This window comes from Pinus tabuliformis, chromosome 2_1 (genome assembly GCF_031772625.1).
Source record: "Pinus tabuliformis cultivar Carrire ecotype Pingquan chromosome 2_1, CPIR1, whole genome shotgun sequence".
NCBI lineage: Eukaryota > Viridiplantae > Streptophyta > Pinopsida > Pinales > Pinaceae > Pinus > Pinus tabuliformis.
Window position 1 is genome coordinate 585,589,388 of NC_142299.1, and position 16,738 is coordinate 585,606,125.

The window sequence follows — 16,738 nt, forward strand, 5'->3', positions numbered from 1 at the left end:
TCCTCTCTCCCTCACTCTCTCTCCATCTCTCCCTTCTCACTCCTCTCTCTCTCCACCTCTATCTCTCTATGTATTTTTTCTTTCCTCCCTCTCTCCCCCACTCCAACTCCATTTCTCTCTCTCTCTCTTCTCTCTCTTCTCTCTCTTCTTTCATCTCACTCCCTCTCTTCCACCTCCCTCTCTCTCCCCCCCATCACTCTCTCTTTCTCTCTCTCTCTGTCCTCCAACTTTTTCACTATCTCCCTCCCTCTCTTCGCCCCCTCCCCAACTCTCTCTTAAATTTGATCACATTGTATTGTGTTTAAGAAATTATCTAAATTAAAAAAACTTAATTGGTTGTAAAATATTAAACCTATATTTTGGATCAATCATGTCAAAGAAAATAAAATAATGAAAAACTTTAAAAAGTCATGCACCATATTTAATATATTATAATTAGTCAATTTGCTTGCTCTCATCCCTTGGATCCTTAGCTAAGATGGATCTATTCCAGTTCTTTAGCTATATATATATATATATATATTAAAGAATCGGCATAGATCCACCATAGCTTAATTTTATTAAAACCTTAATCTAATTTATATGGGAATATTTTTAGTAGTGGTGAGGATAGAGTGTTTAGATATATCTCAAATTGTAACATTTTCCCTTTTAGATTCAATTAAAAAAATGTTGTAAAATTAAATTAAAATAAAACATTTTTACTATGAAATAAGTTATGGTTTTTTGGCATGTGATATTGATAAGCCATGGTATTGGCCCATGGTATTGTAACAAAGCCTATTTACAAATTAATATCCATGGTAAAGTATTTATGTTTTTTGGGCATGTGGTATTGATAATCCATGATATTGACCCATGGTATTGTAACAAATGCTATTTTTACAAGTTAATAATATCTACCGTAATGTGGGGGTGAATATCCATAGTTAATCTTGTCATATTGTTATGAAGTATTTTGGTTGTGAAATAAGTTATGGTTTTTGGACTTGTAGTATTGATAAGTCATGGTATTGGACCATAGTATTATAACAAAGCCTATTCACAAGTTAATAACAAAATCAAAATATAACAAATTGAATTTTGTTATTTTTATTAATTTAACTTTTTATTATTATTTGAGGTCATATTTAAATATTTACACTCATCCCAATATCATTTTTAACTTCTTCTTCTTCTTTTTAACTTAGCATCTTATGCAAAAATAACAAATTCTTGTTAAAAATAAATCATTTAACCAATTTTAATTTATACATTTTATTTTATATTATAAGTATTTCTTTTATTTTTTCCATTATGAATATTTCTTTTCTTTTTCATTTCCAGTTCAGCGTTGGGTTCAAATAAAGTATTCACATATTACAACATCACATTGTAGCACTACATTTTTCTTTGCCTTGTCTATATCAGCGTTGAAACGCTAGAAGAAGGAAGACCATCAACATGATCTATGGATTTCATTGGATTCGAACCCCAGATGGAGTTTGCATGGGAAACACATGAGGAGAGCATCAACAATTAGATGGAGGAAGGGAAAGGTCATTCGACATGGAGATTTTGGTAATTTTTACATGGGTATGAATTTGGACTCTAGAGAGTTCTTCCTTTTTACTAAGCATGATTTTTTTTCTTATGGGTAAACAATTTCGAGGGTTTATATGATCAAAGCATAAATTTTATCTAGAGTTGAGGGTTTAATGATTATGATAATGCGAAGTTTTTGATCATTTTTACATGGGTATGAATTTGGACTCTTGAGAGTTCTTCCATTTTACTAAAGATGATTTTTGTTCTTATGAGAGGGTTTATATGATAAAAGCATAAATTTTATCTAGAGTTGAGGGTTTAATGATTATGATAATGCAGATCTTGAGGATCTTGTTAATTTTTACATGGGTATGAATTTGGACTCTGGAGAGTTTTTCCATTTTACTAAAGATGATTTTTATTCTTATGGGTAAACAATTTCGAGGGTTTATATGATCAAAGCATAAATTTTATCTAGAGTTGAGGGTTTAATGATTATGATAATGTAGATCTTGAATATTTTGGTAATTTTTACATGGGTATGAATTTGGACTCTGGAGAGTTCTTCCTTTTTACTAAAAATGATTTTTGTTCTTATGGGTAAACAATTTCGAGGGTTTATATGATCAAAGCATAAATTTTATCTAGAGTTGAGGGTTTAATGATTATGATAATGCAGATCTTGATTGCAGCGAACAATTCATGAAAAGGCAATGCAAAAGTAAGCATTTTGCATGTCCTTATTGAGATTTTGGTAACTTTTACATGGGTATGAATTTGGACTATGGAGAGTTCTTCCTTTTTACTAAAGATGATTTTTGTTCTTATGGATAAACAATTTCGAGGGTTTATATGATCAAAGCATAAATTTTATCTAGAAATGAAGGCTTATTGATTATGATAATGCAGATCTTCATTGCGGCCAACAATTCATCAAAAGACAATGCACAAGCAAGCATTTTGCATGTCCTTATTGTACAATGGGTTTAATGATTATGATAATGTAGATCTTGATTGTTGCCAACAATTCATCAAAGGACAATGGACAAGTAAGCATTTTGCATCTCCTTATTGTACAGACCAATTCGCTCCTCCCTAACTTTTCTAGGATCAGAATGCATGAAATTTTATTTTTTCTTTTCACCTTTTTTTAGTGTTTGATTGTTTGTGTAATGGACTCTACCATGCCCAAATTCAAAGGTCTAGAGTGATGCAAGAAATTTTTCTGGTAGGATGAAAATGCTAGACCTTCCTCAAACTTTGTTACATGAAATTAAAATTTCTTGTAATCATGAACATAAAATATTTTATGTTTCATCCTTAGATTTGGATTTCAATGACTACAGTTGTAAACCATTATACTATATTTTAAGTAGAATATAATTAGATCCATTAAACCTTATAAATCTCCAAAGCTTAGGTTAGTTTCAGCTAAAAATAATGAAAATGAATGGCTTTTGCAATTTAGATTCAATGCTTACAGACAATGATTAAAAATGTAAGAACCCAAATGGTATGATAACTTTTACCCACCCATCAATTTCCAAGAACTTTCCTATTATTATGAACCTAAACAGAGAGAGTAGTAGAAGAAGAGGAGCCTAGATGAGGCGGACCCTGACCTACTTGATACTTTTCAAAAGTTTGGCATGCCCTTGACTAGAAGAAGAGATTGACCAACGTTGTTGTAAATGTTGCTTTTTACAATGTTTTCATTGCTACCATGCATAGGTAGACTCTATAGGCAGTTAATGTTATCTTTTGTTCATTATAAGAGGTAATTCAAGAGTACCTTTATGTAGTTAGGAAGTAGCTTGGTAGGGTTGTTCCTCCTGCTGATAATTATTATGCTGCATTGTATTTATTTCTTTTTAGTGATAGTTCCTTCTATTAAATCCCCAAGCACACTAACACCCATGGAAATATCCACTTATTTCAGGATGAATGAGATGGAGACTAGGCAATTTGAGAGGACTCTTATTGTTGTAGATGAGAGGAGTTCTGTGAGGTGAGAGGAGTTTTGTGACATATATTGAAGGATGCACTGCACCATTTTATGACACCAATCATCTCCATGCCACAATAGTGGATCTCTATTGCACCGAGGGAGCAACGATAAAGTATTCCACTATAAATAATTGGTATGTCGGGGATGAGGAATGCAGACATGGGATTTATAATTTTATTATGAAAAGAGGTTTGTGTGATGGAGACAAATCCTACAGGTAAATCGTATCATTATATTTCTATGAAATCTCGGAATGTGTTCAATACAGAAATATGTATGTACTCTTGAATTTATCTATGTTGTAATAAGATCAAGAATAAAGTTGTCATTGCAAATAATTGAGATCTATCATGTAAGTTTACTTTATTACATTCTTGATTTGTTAGATCCCAACTAGTTAGGGTTGAATTTATTTTTGTTGTAATAAGATTAAGAATAAAGTTGTCATTTTAATCACTGAAATATACCATGTAAAATTTAATGACTACATGAAATTGTTTATTTGTTAGAGCCCAACTTATTAGGATTATGAAGAGTCCTCTTTCATGACAATATTTATGAATGCTCTATTCTTGCTCAAAGAATTACATATTACAGAAAGGTGGAAAATAAATTAGATGCAACTGAATGGATTTTGTTTTAAAATGTGTCTTGGGAGTATAAAATCATTTTTAGTTGCATTCTAATATTTTGGAGCACCCACTAAAGTGCTTCAATTTCCTCCTAGTTAATACCATTTCTACTATCCCATTGCTTCTATAAGTCCTTCTCCAAAGTGATCTCTTAACTATCTTGGAGGGAAATTGATTACTTGATTGGAACCCACGGATTACAATTTGATTAGGAGTAAGGGATGAGAAAGCTTCATATTCTTCAATATATTCCGCAAGTTAAAAGCATATCGAACGATTGCCTTTCTGTTTAATTGATACGACAATCACTCAACAATTTGTTAGGATTTTGAGACCTTTTTCAATGATTTATTTATTTTTTGTTTTTATTTTTTCCTTCTGAAAGTTATGTTATCAATTAAATAAATTAAAGAAAGGTGAAAATGATGCAATGGAAGGATTTTTTGTTTTAGTGCCTAAGAATGCCTTGCTAATGTGAAGGGCTTGGTATTTTCTTGACTCAAGATTAGTCGCATTTGACTTCCTAGCATTTCTTTTAATTTCATTTTTGTTGTGTTTATATTGCTATCCTTGAAGTTGGTGATCTACTATGTGTGTAATAGGAAGTATTAAATACTAAACACTCTCAAAGGTGATATTGATGGATGACTGACTTTAAATGACCCTACTTGACACTTTAGTATTACATGATCATGCAAAGAAATTATTAATCAATATTAAAGGGAAGATGATTAACGTGCAATGTTTCTTGGCTTGTCATATAATTACTGCATTTTGGCCCCCAATAATATATTTGAGGCTACGTTTTGGTTGTTACTTGTGGAGCCTCCCTTTGGCCCAGAAAAACATCGAGGATAAATGTCCACTACATTAGCATTGGACATCATCAAAGAGGAATTCACCAAAATCAGTATAGGACATGGGATCAATTGGTACAATAATCGGATAACGTTAGAGAAACACCGAGGCACCATAATTTATTGTGTATTTAGATTCACTCATAATTAACTAGTCACAAAAAGTACCTTTTTTCTGAATAATTTCATGTATACATAAATACTAAAAACGCAATTTCAGACTAATTATTAAAACTAATAATTATCTGATAGTCATAATTCACTAGTACAAAATGGCTAATTAGTTAATAAAACAACGACTAAAAGTTTCATATAAATGACTACTTTTCAATCGGTGACTAGTAGTAGCTAATTTACAATATCTTATAACGCGACCAACTTTTAGTCGTTTTTAGTTTAGTCATTAATTGATTGTCTCAATTTTATCATCTAGCATTATACTTAGTCATTAATTTGGTCATTAATTTAATTATTGATTTAGTTATTAATTGCCACAATTAATGACCAAATATACAACAAAATATATTACTATATGATCATGAGAAAACCAATTAATGACCAAAGAAATATGACTAAATTTTTGTCGTGTTATAAGATAGTGTAGATTTGCTACTAATAGTCATATATATGCAAAATTTAGTTGTCATTTGTAATGAAAAATTAATCATTTGCAGTAGTCATTTATATTTTTTTGGTAGTTACATATTCGTTATATTAATGACTAATTTAGTAGTTTATATTCATTTCATTTATTTTCATTAATAATCATTATAAACGACTAATTTAGTCGAATATTATTTTATTTGTGTTCATCATTAATCAATATAAAATATTAATTTAGTATTTTTAGATTTATTTTGTGTGCTTATTATTAATCAACATATATTAATTAATATGATTTTGTGACTAAATTAAAAAAACATCGTACAATGTGAATTGGTTCATCTAATATGAAAATTCAAAATTACATATGTTAGTTAAAATACTAAACAATATTGTATTCTCAGTCATTTGACGCTCTGCCTAGGTTTCGGCTCTGGAGCATGCCCACCTAGCTGCTGTCGCTCCTGCAGAGCTCTCTCGGTAGCCTCCTGCTGCTGAGACCAACCATAGGGTGGAGACAGCTCTGCGCAAGGAGCCTATTCATCAAAATTTTGAGTCCAACCAGTATGAACTTCGGAGGGGGCCCCCTTCCCCCCCTCTTGAGATTGCTACCTTCAACTGATTGGTAGCCTCTTGTGGCAAGAAGAAAGCAAACACGAATCAACAGAAATTTCTCAAGAAAGTCGTATCCATCCCTTCGGTAGAGTTGCTTGCGGAACACCCGTGCCGGACTACGCTGAACCTAGCTAAATGAGGGCTCATAGGACAATTCACGGGTCTCTAGCCCTCACCCAAAGCTATTGATGGATGGGTCTAGTGAAACTGGAGGCCCCTTGTCTCTGAAGGAATACAAAGCCACATGGTAGGCATAGGCTATTATGCTTTTGTTTTCGAATCAGCAGAAGATTGAGATCTCATCTTCCGAAACGGTCCATATTTCATGGGCCCCCAAGGGCTCTATCTGAATAAATGGATGCTAAACTTTGACCCTTCCCAGGACACTCCCTCAGCGGTCCCTGTCTGGGTAAGGTCACCTCATCTTCCTCTTCATTGTTGGAACCTGGAATCCATGGAAACAATCGGGAAAAAATTAGGAAAATACATTGATAGGGCTAAAAGGAAAGAACAATACTCGTGTTCCAGAATATGTGTTGAAGTCAATCTGGAGATAGGATTGCCTGAGGCGATCAATTTGACCATAGCTAGTTGGTCTCACATTCCGGAACTAGATTATGAACAACTCCCCTTCAAGTGCTAACATTGTCATGGCTACGGTCATTTTGCTCGAAACGGCAAGAAGAAAATTGAGGAAGAATCTGAAAAAGAAAAGGGCGAGTAGTGGACACAAGCCAGAAAAACTGTCACTACAAAACATACCAACAGAGCGAAAAGGAAAGGAGGGAATCCAGAGACCGAAGGACCCTCTGCTGGGAAGAGTTTAACCAAAGATCAAGCCACTACAAATGCTGCCATCTCAAAAAATCCTTTTGCTGCTCTAAACCCTCCAGAAGACCAACCAGAACTCGAAGAGGGAGAGGTGCAACGAGAAATGGAACAGACAGCAGACGCAGAACTAAACTCAAGATCTCAGGAACAGACTATAGAAGCCATTTCAGAAACTCCTTGTATCAATGCAAGCCAATAGGAAAATCATGGCCCTCTAGTAGGCGCCCCTTCCCCACCCTCTTATGCAAAAATGACCAAAAGGAAAAAACTGATAGATAGTCCTGGTTCTTCTGAAGATGAACCTCTTGAGAAATCCAACAAAAAGGCAGGAAGGAAGTCTCGCAAGGAGATCAAAGAAGAAGAGGTGGAGTGATTAAAGATGCAGGGCAGCCAGTCCACAATCGAAATGTCACTAGGCAGGAACACAAGGACCAGACCCCCAAAGGGTGGGTCTGCACCGCCCCCCTCTAGTAAATAATGCAGATTGTCTCTTGGAATTGCAGGGGTCTGGGAAACCCTCTGAAAGCTGAAGCAGTAAAAGACCTATTAAAAATGGAAACCTCAGACATTCTCCTATTCCAAGAGACAAAGATAGAAGAAGATGTTCTTATATCTCTAATTCAAACTAAATGGAAAAAGAACTCAGGGAAAGCGGTCAGCGCCAAAGGTAGTTCAGGGGGCCTTGCAACCCTTTGGTTGGAGGATATGTTCCAGCTTAAAAGCTCTTTTTCAACCCATCACTGGATATATACAGATCTTCTTCACCTCCCAAGTAAGATTTCTCTAGCTATTTTCAATCTTTATGTTCCTATTAATATTTTGGAAAAGAAGGATTGTTGGAACACTCTCTCAAACTTCCTAGAAGTCTATGCCCCCCAAACATCATTCTGGCAGGTGATCTCAACATCACTCTAGACCCACAAGAGAAAAAAGGTGGAGTAAAGGGTAAAGATCCCTTCCATGCCTCTTTGGAGTCTCTGATTCTTGAATGGGACCTTCTAGACCATAAACCTAAGAAAGTTCGTTACACCTGGACCAACAATAGAGTTGGTAAAGCCAACATTGCTGCCCGTTTAGACTGGTTTCTAGTCCAAAGTACTCTTATGGAGGGGAAGCATTTAATCTCTTCAAAATTTTTACCCAAAATAACATCTGATCATAACCCCATCTCACTGCTAAGAGAGAAAGAGGAGGATCTCGGCCCTATTCCCTTAGATTCAATCCTCTTTGGGTATCGAGAGAGGGCTTTATGGACATAGTGGCTGACGTTTCGGCTCAACCAGTTGAAGGATCCTCCAGCTTCGTGTGGGAACCGAAACTCAAACACACTAAGTATGCACTAAAATCCTGGGCAAAAAAAAACCCCTTATCACTCCTACAAGTCACAGACAAAAGACAGTCCAGGCTCTAGCTGAGATTCAACTAGGCATGGAAAGATCTGAAATCACCAAAGCACAGCTCCTCACCGAACAAAAGGCCCAGTTCAACTCCTTTATTTCCTTTTGTCAAGAAGAGGAATACTGTTGTCTTAAGTCTCACAGCCTCTGGCTCCAAGCTGGAGACAAAAACACATATTTTTTTCACAAACAATGCAGAGCCCAACTCTCTCGGAATCACATTTCCGAAATATCCAACAGGGAGGGGGAAGTTATCAAAGGACAGAATCTCATAAAACAGGCAGCCACAATCCACTATCAGAATCTGTTCCAGGAGGCTGGTTCATCTGATGACGACCTGGTTGCCGACTTTTTGTCAAACATCCCCCCTCTTGTCACTGCAGATGTAAATGTTGGGTTAATGAAGCCTTTTTCTGAAAAAGAGATAGTTGATGTCATTTGGTCAATGCAGTCGGATAAAGCACCTGGGTCGGACGGCTTCACAATTCATTTCTACAGAGCTTGCTGGAATGTAATAAAACTCGATCTTCTCAGAATGGTCAAAGCCTTTCAAAAGAAAGCCAAAGTGGGAGGGTGCACCAACTCCACCTTCCTTGCCCTTATCCCGAAAGAAGTTAACCCTGAGTCTTTCGACAAATTCCGGCCAATCTCTCTATGCAATGCCTCCTACAAGATCCTGGCCAAACTATTAGCCAATAGACTCAAGCCTCTATTAGGGTACCTTATCTCCCCTCTGCAGGGCGGTTTCATCAAAGGAAGGCACCTCATAGACAATGTGATCCAAGTGCAAGAAGCCCTCCACTCTAGCCACTCTCAAAAGGAAAAAGGTATGCTCATCAAGTTGGACATGTCAAATGCCTTTGACTGAGTTAGACTCTCATTTCTCTATAAAATCCTCCTCTCCTTCAATTTTAGTGCTGAGTTTGTCAAATTGATAAAAGCCTGCACACACAGACCTTGGATAGCCCCCCTGGTCAATGGCAGACCTTTTGACTTTTTCCAAGCTTCTAGAAGACTCCACCAAGGATGCCTTTTGTCCCCTTTTCTTTATATCTTGATGGCAAAATCCCTAAGCAAAAAGCTGACAGCGGAAATGGAAATAGGCACTATTCCAGGTATCAAGGTAGCAAGAGGGGTGGACCCTATAAATCACGCCCTCTTTACAAATGACTCTCTCCTTTTGGGAGGGGCCTCGATTAAGATAGCAAAGGCTTTCAAAGAAACACTTCAACTCTTATGTTTAACCACAGGAGCCTTGATCAATGAAAGAAAAATTGTGGTTTATGGCTGGAATGCAGAACACCCAACTATCCTTCGAATTCCCTGCACGTTGGGATTCCCTGGGTATGACAAGTGGGAAAAGATCAAATATCTAGGCCTTCCCTTAACCTTGGGACCAAGTCCTTCCTCCATATGGATTGAAATAATCAGCAAGATAAAAGCAAAAATAGCATATTGGGGAGGCCAATGGCTAACAAAGGCTGGGAAGTTGATTTTGATAAAGGCAGTCCTCTCCACCCTTCCCATCTTCCAGTCTTCCCTTCTGCTAGCTCCTAAATCTATCACAGAACAGATCTCCAAACTCCTTCGGGACTTCTTATGGAATGGGGGCAAGGGCAACCAGAGCAAGTTACATTTGGTAAGATGGGATATACTGAATAGATCACTCCAGCAAGGTGGGTTACAGATACGAGATCCAGGCTTAGCAAATCTGGCTCTTGGTGGAAAAATCATATGGAAATTGTATGTAGACAAAAACCACCTTGTCAGCAAAATCCTCTGGAAGAAATATCTAAAGGGAGGCTCCTTGAGAAACCTCACTACTGCTTCTACTCCAATAGGAACAACAATTTGGAATTTAGTTAGAAGAAGCATTAACCATATACAGCAGCAATTATATAGAACACTGGGAAATGGGAAGAGAACATTACTTTGGGAGGACACCATACAAGGGAATTCCCCACTGGCCACCCTCAATACCTGTAACGATTTGAAGATTTGGCTAGTGAACAAAGGGCTTCTCCGGCTAGCAGACATATGTTCTTGGGACAAAAAAGGGAATTGGGCAAGATGGAATTTCCCAGGGGTTCCCAACCCCTTGGAAACACAGAAAAACTTGCTCTGTGCAGCGCTTTCTGGCCTTGCCCCTGTCCACTGTACATCCAAAGATAAATGGGGGTGGGGAAGAGCTAGAAATTATACAGCAGCTCAAGGTTTCTCCTCATTACAAGCCACACATGCATCTTTACTACCTCTGAAGCTCTGGAAATCCGTTTGGTCTCCCTTTTTCCTTCCAAAGGTGAATTTATTCACTTGGTTACTAATGCATAAAAGACACTAAGATGAGAAAATCTGAATAAAAGAGGCTTCCACGGGCCCTTTAGATGTTGCCTATGCACTTCTGCTATCGAAACCTCTGACCATTTATTGATTGATTGTGTTTTCACTCAAGAAGTTTGGAAGATGGTCCTCCACGGACTTAGCGTACCCACCCCCTCCCAAATTTTAGTTGTTATTCTCTACACCTCCTAGGTAGACCAAAACCCTGAGAAAAAATCTAAAAACACAGGCTGGAAAAACATTTGGCAAGCTATCCCAAAATGCATTTGGTGGAAAGTGTGGTTGGCTCGAAATGAGTGCATTTTTAACAACAGGATCCCGAAACCAGTGGAAGTGGCTGCCAAAGTAAAAGCTCTCTTGTTGGAAATAACAAATAATCCAGCTTTTGCCCTCACCCTTTCTGCAGAAGTCTCTGTGTGGCTAGGACCCTGCGTGCCAAGAGAAAGGAAAGATCTAATCAACAAACCAAGGAAAGATCATATTTGGCGCCTGCGTCTCACTGCAGGTGACTTTCTTAAGTGGTGGAACGAGACCCCAAAACCACTATCTTCTTTTATGGAGTGTCCAAGGGGAATCCAGGCATTACAGGCACAGGAGGATTGATTCTTTCCCCAGACAGATTGAAAAAAAACTAGTTTCAGCTGGGGCCTAAGCATAAGCTCAAACAATCAAGCAAAGAGTTATAGCCTCCTAAAAGCTTTCCAAATTGCGAAGGAATTAAATTACAAAACAATCCAAATATTTGGAGACTCAGAGCTCCTGAAATAGCTCTTAAACTCTAAATATGATTTTAGTAACCCAGTTTTAAACAAAACCTTACAGAGAATTCGAAACACTTTGAAAGACTTCAACACTGTCGACTCATACCATATTCTGCGGGATTTAAACAAACAAGCGGACTCGCTGGCAAATAAAGGTTGCCTGTTGTCACAAGGTAATCTCAGCCTCAATGGAGGACCCTGCTCGATCCATCCTTTGCCTTAGCCAATCTCCAGAAGGTAGAACTGCTTCTCAGAGGGAGAGTCGTATTTGGCATCTTGAAAGTCACATTCAGGATCGCCAAGCAGCAAGCAGATGGAACAACAAACACAAGGACTATCAAGCAGAAGAAATAGCACCAGAATGTACAGCAGCAGATGGTAGAAGGAATAGCCGCAGAAGGAAAAACAACCAGAATGAACAACAGTGCAAGGAACAACACCAGAAGGAACAACAAGCAAAAGGAAAAGAAAAAGAAGGATCAACATCTGTAGGAACAACAGGCCAAAGGAACAGCAGAAGCAGAAGGAACAACAAACAGATCAAGGAATGACAACAGAAAGAACAACAATCAGAAGGAATAGCAGCAGAAGGAACAACATCAGAAGGAACAACAAGCAGAAGGAACAACAGCAGAACGAACAACACCCGAAGAAACAACAAGCCGAAGGAACAACAACAGAAGGAACAACATCCGAAGGAACAACAAGCCAAAGGAACAACAGGCCGAAGGAACAGCAGATCGAAGGAACAACATCTGAAGGAACAACAAGTCAAAGGAACAGCAGGTTGTAGGCATAGCAACAGAAGGAACAACACCCTAAAGAACAGCAGGTCGAAGGAAAAACAGGCCGAAGGAACAACAGTTCGAAGGAACAGCATCTGAAGGAACAACATATCAAAGGAACAACAACCGAAGGAACAGTAGGCCAAAGGAACGACAAGCAGAACAAAAAATACCAGAAGGAACAACAAACTCAAGGAACATCAAAAAGAAAAACATAAGGAAAAGGTTGCAGAACTTGCTCTCCTAGAGATAAAATGTAAGACAGAAAACAAGAATAGTCAAAGAACTCACAGAACTTTTGAATTTAAGCTTAGGAGAAGGGATTACCATATGCTCATTCTCACTGCTCAGTTTTTAAAAGCTACTATCAATTGTAATAGGCGCTTGCTCCACTTTTGGCAATAAATACATTAACCGTTCTTGTTAAAAAAAATATACTAAACAATATCAAGTGCAACTATAAATAATTTCAACCACAGAAATTATATTATATGAAATGTCGAGTATTACAATATGAGTTTCTAACTTAACATTGGCTGGACTACAATTTACACATGCAATGTTTTCATCACTATAAAACATTATCGTTGTGTTGTCAAGTCATTACAGGTGAATTCATCAACTATGAAGACTTGAACATCAGTCTCTATGTGTGTGTCTTATGCTGTATATTGGCTTTAAGGGTACCACTAGACCGGTTCTCTTCTCTCTCTCTTTTTGCATTTGTCGCTCCAATGTTAGTGTTCTCCTCTTTCTTCAAATCCTACTGCTTACCATCAATACTGAGTTCTTTTTCTGAAAACAAAAGAACCTAGAATGCAGAGTGTATGACATGAAAGATGATGAACACCAGAATATAAATGAAAGTAGACTATAAAGGATTTATATTACATATACCTCAACATCAACAATGTTAAAGCCATTCTTCCCCATAAGAGAAAGAAACTCGAACAAGTTTTCTTCAGTTGAGCGATAGTGGCCACTATGTGGCTAGATGACCTGTATAAACAAATTAAAGTCACCATAGAAAAGAACACCTTAGTAACTTAGTATTCAACCTTCAGGGAAAGCTTAGGCACAATCATGCCAACTAAGTTACATGCTAAAAAGCTCAAGCTGTAAATAACTTGTTAAAACAAATAATCTGAGGTGTGATGTCTAATCCTTGTCATTTTACTCGCAACAACAATTTGTTGTCTATTGTGTGACCTTGGTCAAGTATATAAACAACAAGTTCTCAAATAACAACATGAAAGCAAACTTTTCTAATAATCATGAAAATATTTCAATACAAAATAGTTAAAAGGATTTCAATCAATATTGTGTAATATTAATTTCATCTTCAAGCTTTGGTTGTTGTTTAAAAAGACATAATACCAAGTACTTTCAACTTCATAGTTAAAATACAAAGAAAAATTGAAATAAACGTTCAAAATACAATCAAACAATAAAGAGAGGATATCATGGAATGGACATTGCAATTATAAAAAAATTGTTTACCTGTCCATCGATATCTTATCATGCATTCTTAAAACATTTTCTTGCCCAAAATAACCATGAGGTGAAAGAATCACAACATTAAAAAACCATAGGAATACTTACTAGAAAAATTTCCAAAGTCGATGGCTGATGTGCCTGAAGGATCTCCAACAAAAAATGAATCATATCCAAGACATGATCTATATATTGTCTCTCCATCCTTTTTCCAATCACATTTCATGTAACTTGGCACACCAGAGTCAAGTAACAATCAAATGAAGGAAATCACATTTGTTTTTATCTTTTATATGTATAAATTTTGAATATAATTTGTTTTGGTAATATATTAATTCGTATTTAAAGCCTTCCTGTCATGAGAATGTATCAATCAAGTAGAACATCAGAAAAATTAACCTCAATGAGTTCCTCTAACAATTTCTACAATATCAATATCTTTCTCGCTGTGATATCATGGATAAAAAAAAGAACATATCTGTTGTTGGGAAAAGTATCCAATACGGAATGACCCTATCCCACTCTAAGGGTGATAGTACCTCAGCAACAATCGAAGCAAAGCTATCTAAGATTTCTTCTTTATGAAAGTAAAATAGGGGAGAAAGAGATCCACTAACCGATGTCTTTCGCTAATGGTTGATCCAATCTTCTCTCCTTGCTGCTTGCTCCCAGCTCCTTGCTCTTTCACTGGCCCAGCTACACCAAGATCCTGCAAAATGACAAGAGAGGGAAACTACAAGAAGCATACATTCATAATTGATTCAAGGATTAGAATAAATCAAATACACAAGTATAACAATACGCCATTGAGACACATGCATATAGAAGAACCTCAAATGCTTTATTAATGGAAGAAGTAAAGTTCAGGAAGTGATACAACCATAAAAGGCCCAATCCAGCATCACCTCCCAGCAGAAAGAAATCTCCTCTTCACCTCCTTCAAAGCAAATCACCCAATAGTTCTAAACTCAAACCAACAACACTTCCTTACATTCACAAGATTCCAGCCCCCTTAGACCTCATGAGAGAGCTCTATATATAGGAGTTTTGGAGAAAGGATGAGTCAGCTTGTAGCTGGCATGAAGCTAACTAGTGTCCTCTCCCACTTCAGTTATTCTTCAGTTCTTGAGTCCACTTGGAGGTTCTTGCTTCCACTTGGAGGTCCAGACCCTCTTACTCATCACCAGTCGAATTCCCTGATCCAAGTGTCATTTTGGAAGCTTCCTGGGCATTGACACTGTTATCACAAAATCAATTACTGAGGGCTGCCAATCAGTAAGATTTTATGTAACTGTTTCAGACCAGACTCTTGGCTAAGGATTAGCCTCCCTAACCTGAGAGGGCTCTCTCAAAACAAACTACTGATTATGATTAACACTAAGAGGGCTAACTCTTGAAATGAAAACTTTAATAAACATGTTGGTTGGACAGACAACATAAGATTTCTTCCATTGGGCTCATGGAGTCAAACACCATTTCAGTAAACCATAAACTACACATTCATGGAAGTCAGGGCATGTAAAGTCTAAACACTCAAAACATTTCTCAAATGAACCTCAACTCATAAATATACACAGAAAATCTGAGCAACTAGGTAAATTCAGAGTGATTGTATATCTATAGAGCTATAAAACATAAAGGATAAGACAAAGCCACATACATCTTGAGCATCTGAACAAAGTATGAATCCTGAGAAGAACAAAGTAGTCTATTATATTACTGTAACAAGTCTTTACATAAGCCAATATAAACTCTGTTTTTTCCAAAAAACATCCAACCTCTATTACATCCCAGTTTGATTCATATATAGGACTACATGCTTAACCACCTCGAGCTTCCTCCTCCAGCATGAGGGGAGCATCGAAGGTTGCTATTCACTATCCTTATCTACTGCATAACTAATTCATTAATTACATGATAGCTGAACTGTAATTACAAATGGTCTTAATTTACTCAAAACCCAAAATCTGTCCTCCTCGTAGCATGATGTTTTTCTGAGTCTTGACACATGTCCTCTATCTGCTTTGGTTGAGGTATCTTGGAGGAGAAAACACTGAACGAGCTAGCTTTGGATTCTTGTTGCGCACATGGCTCATTAATTGACCAAAAGATGTGCTCTGTTTTTACGGTCCCTGTCTCCCAACATTCTTCATCTCTTAAAGAACATGTCCCCTGCTCTCTAATTCCTCATAAACAACGCATATCACCTTACTCTCCAATGAGCTGGAAGCTTTGTGAGCTGAACAAGTGTACAAACAAAAATCTCCGATAACCTTAACAGAAACCCTAACAATTCGGTCATAAAGTACCTTTAACGAGACTTGAGCTAGAAACAAAATATTTCACCTTTTCAAAATGCACATCTGTAATTCTTTGAATAGCTAGGAGATTCCTTTATGGTTTCCCTTATGTCTTTGAGGCTTTCCCTTCAAAAATTTGCTGACCTCATCATTAAACTCCTCGTTTTTCTTATAAAACAGCACCTACAGCAGTTTTGTAGTGCGCTACGAAACTGCTGTTTTTACTAAAACATAATGCATTTGCACTAAAGCTTCCTTTGCTTGAACTTTTAACTTTTCAAACTTCCTCTACAGGTGCCAAAAACTTAGATGACTTCAAAATAGTGGAACTCAAACAAAATTGACCAAAACTGAAAATATCACCTTTTCCTCAAATCAATGAGCTAGCTGACCTAGCCGCATCTTCAAATTTGAAACCTCCTTCTTTAAAGCTTTGTTTTTAGCTCTCAGAGTCAGGTTCATTTGTCTGAGGAGTTTAGCTTGTTTGAGAGCTGGGACAGTCCAAGTATATACATCAGCCACAGAATCTGTCTGACCCATTAAGTTTTTGCTGCCCTTCAACACAGCTCTTTTATAATTGGCATACCT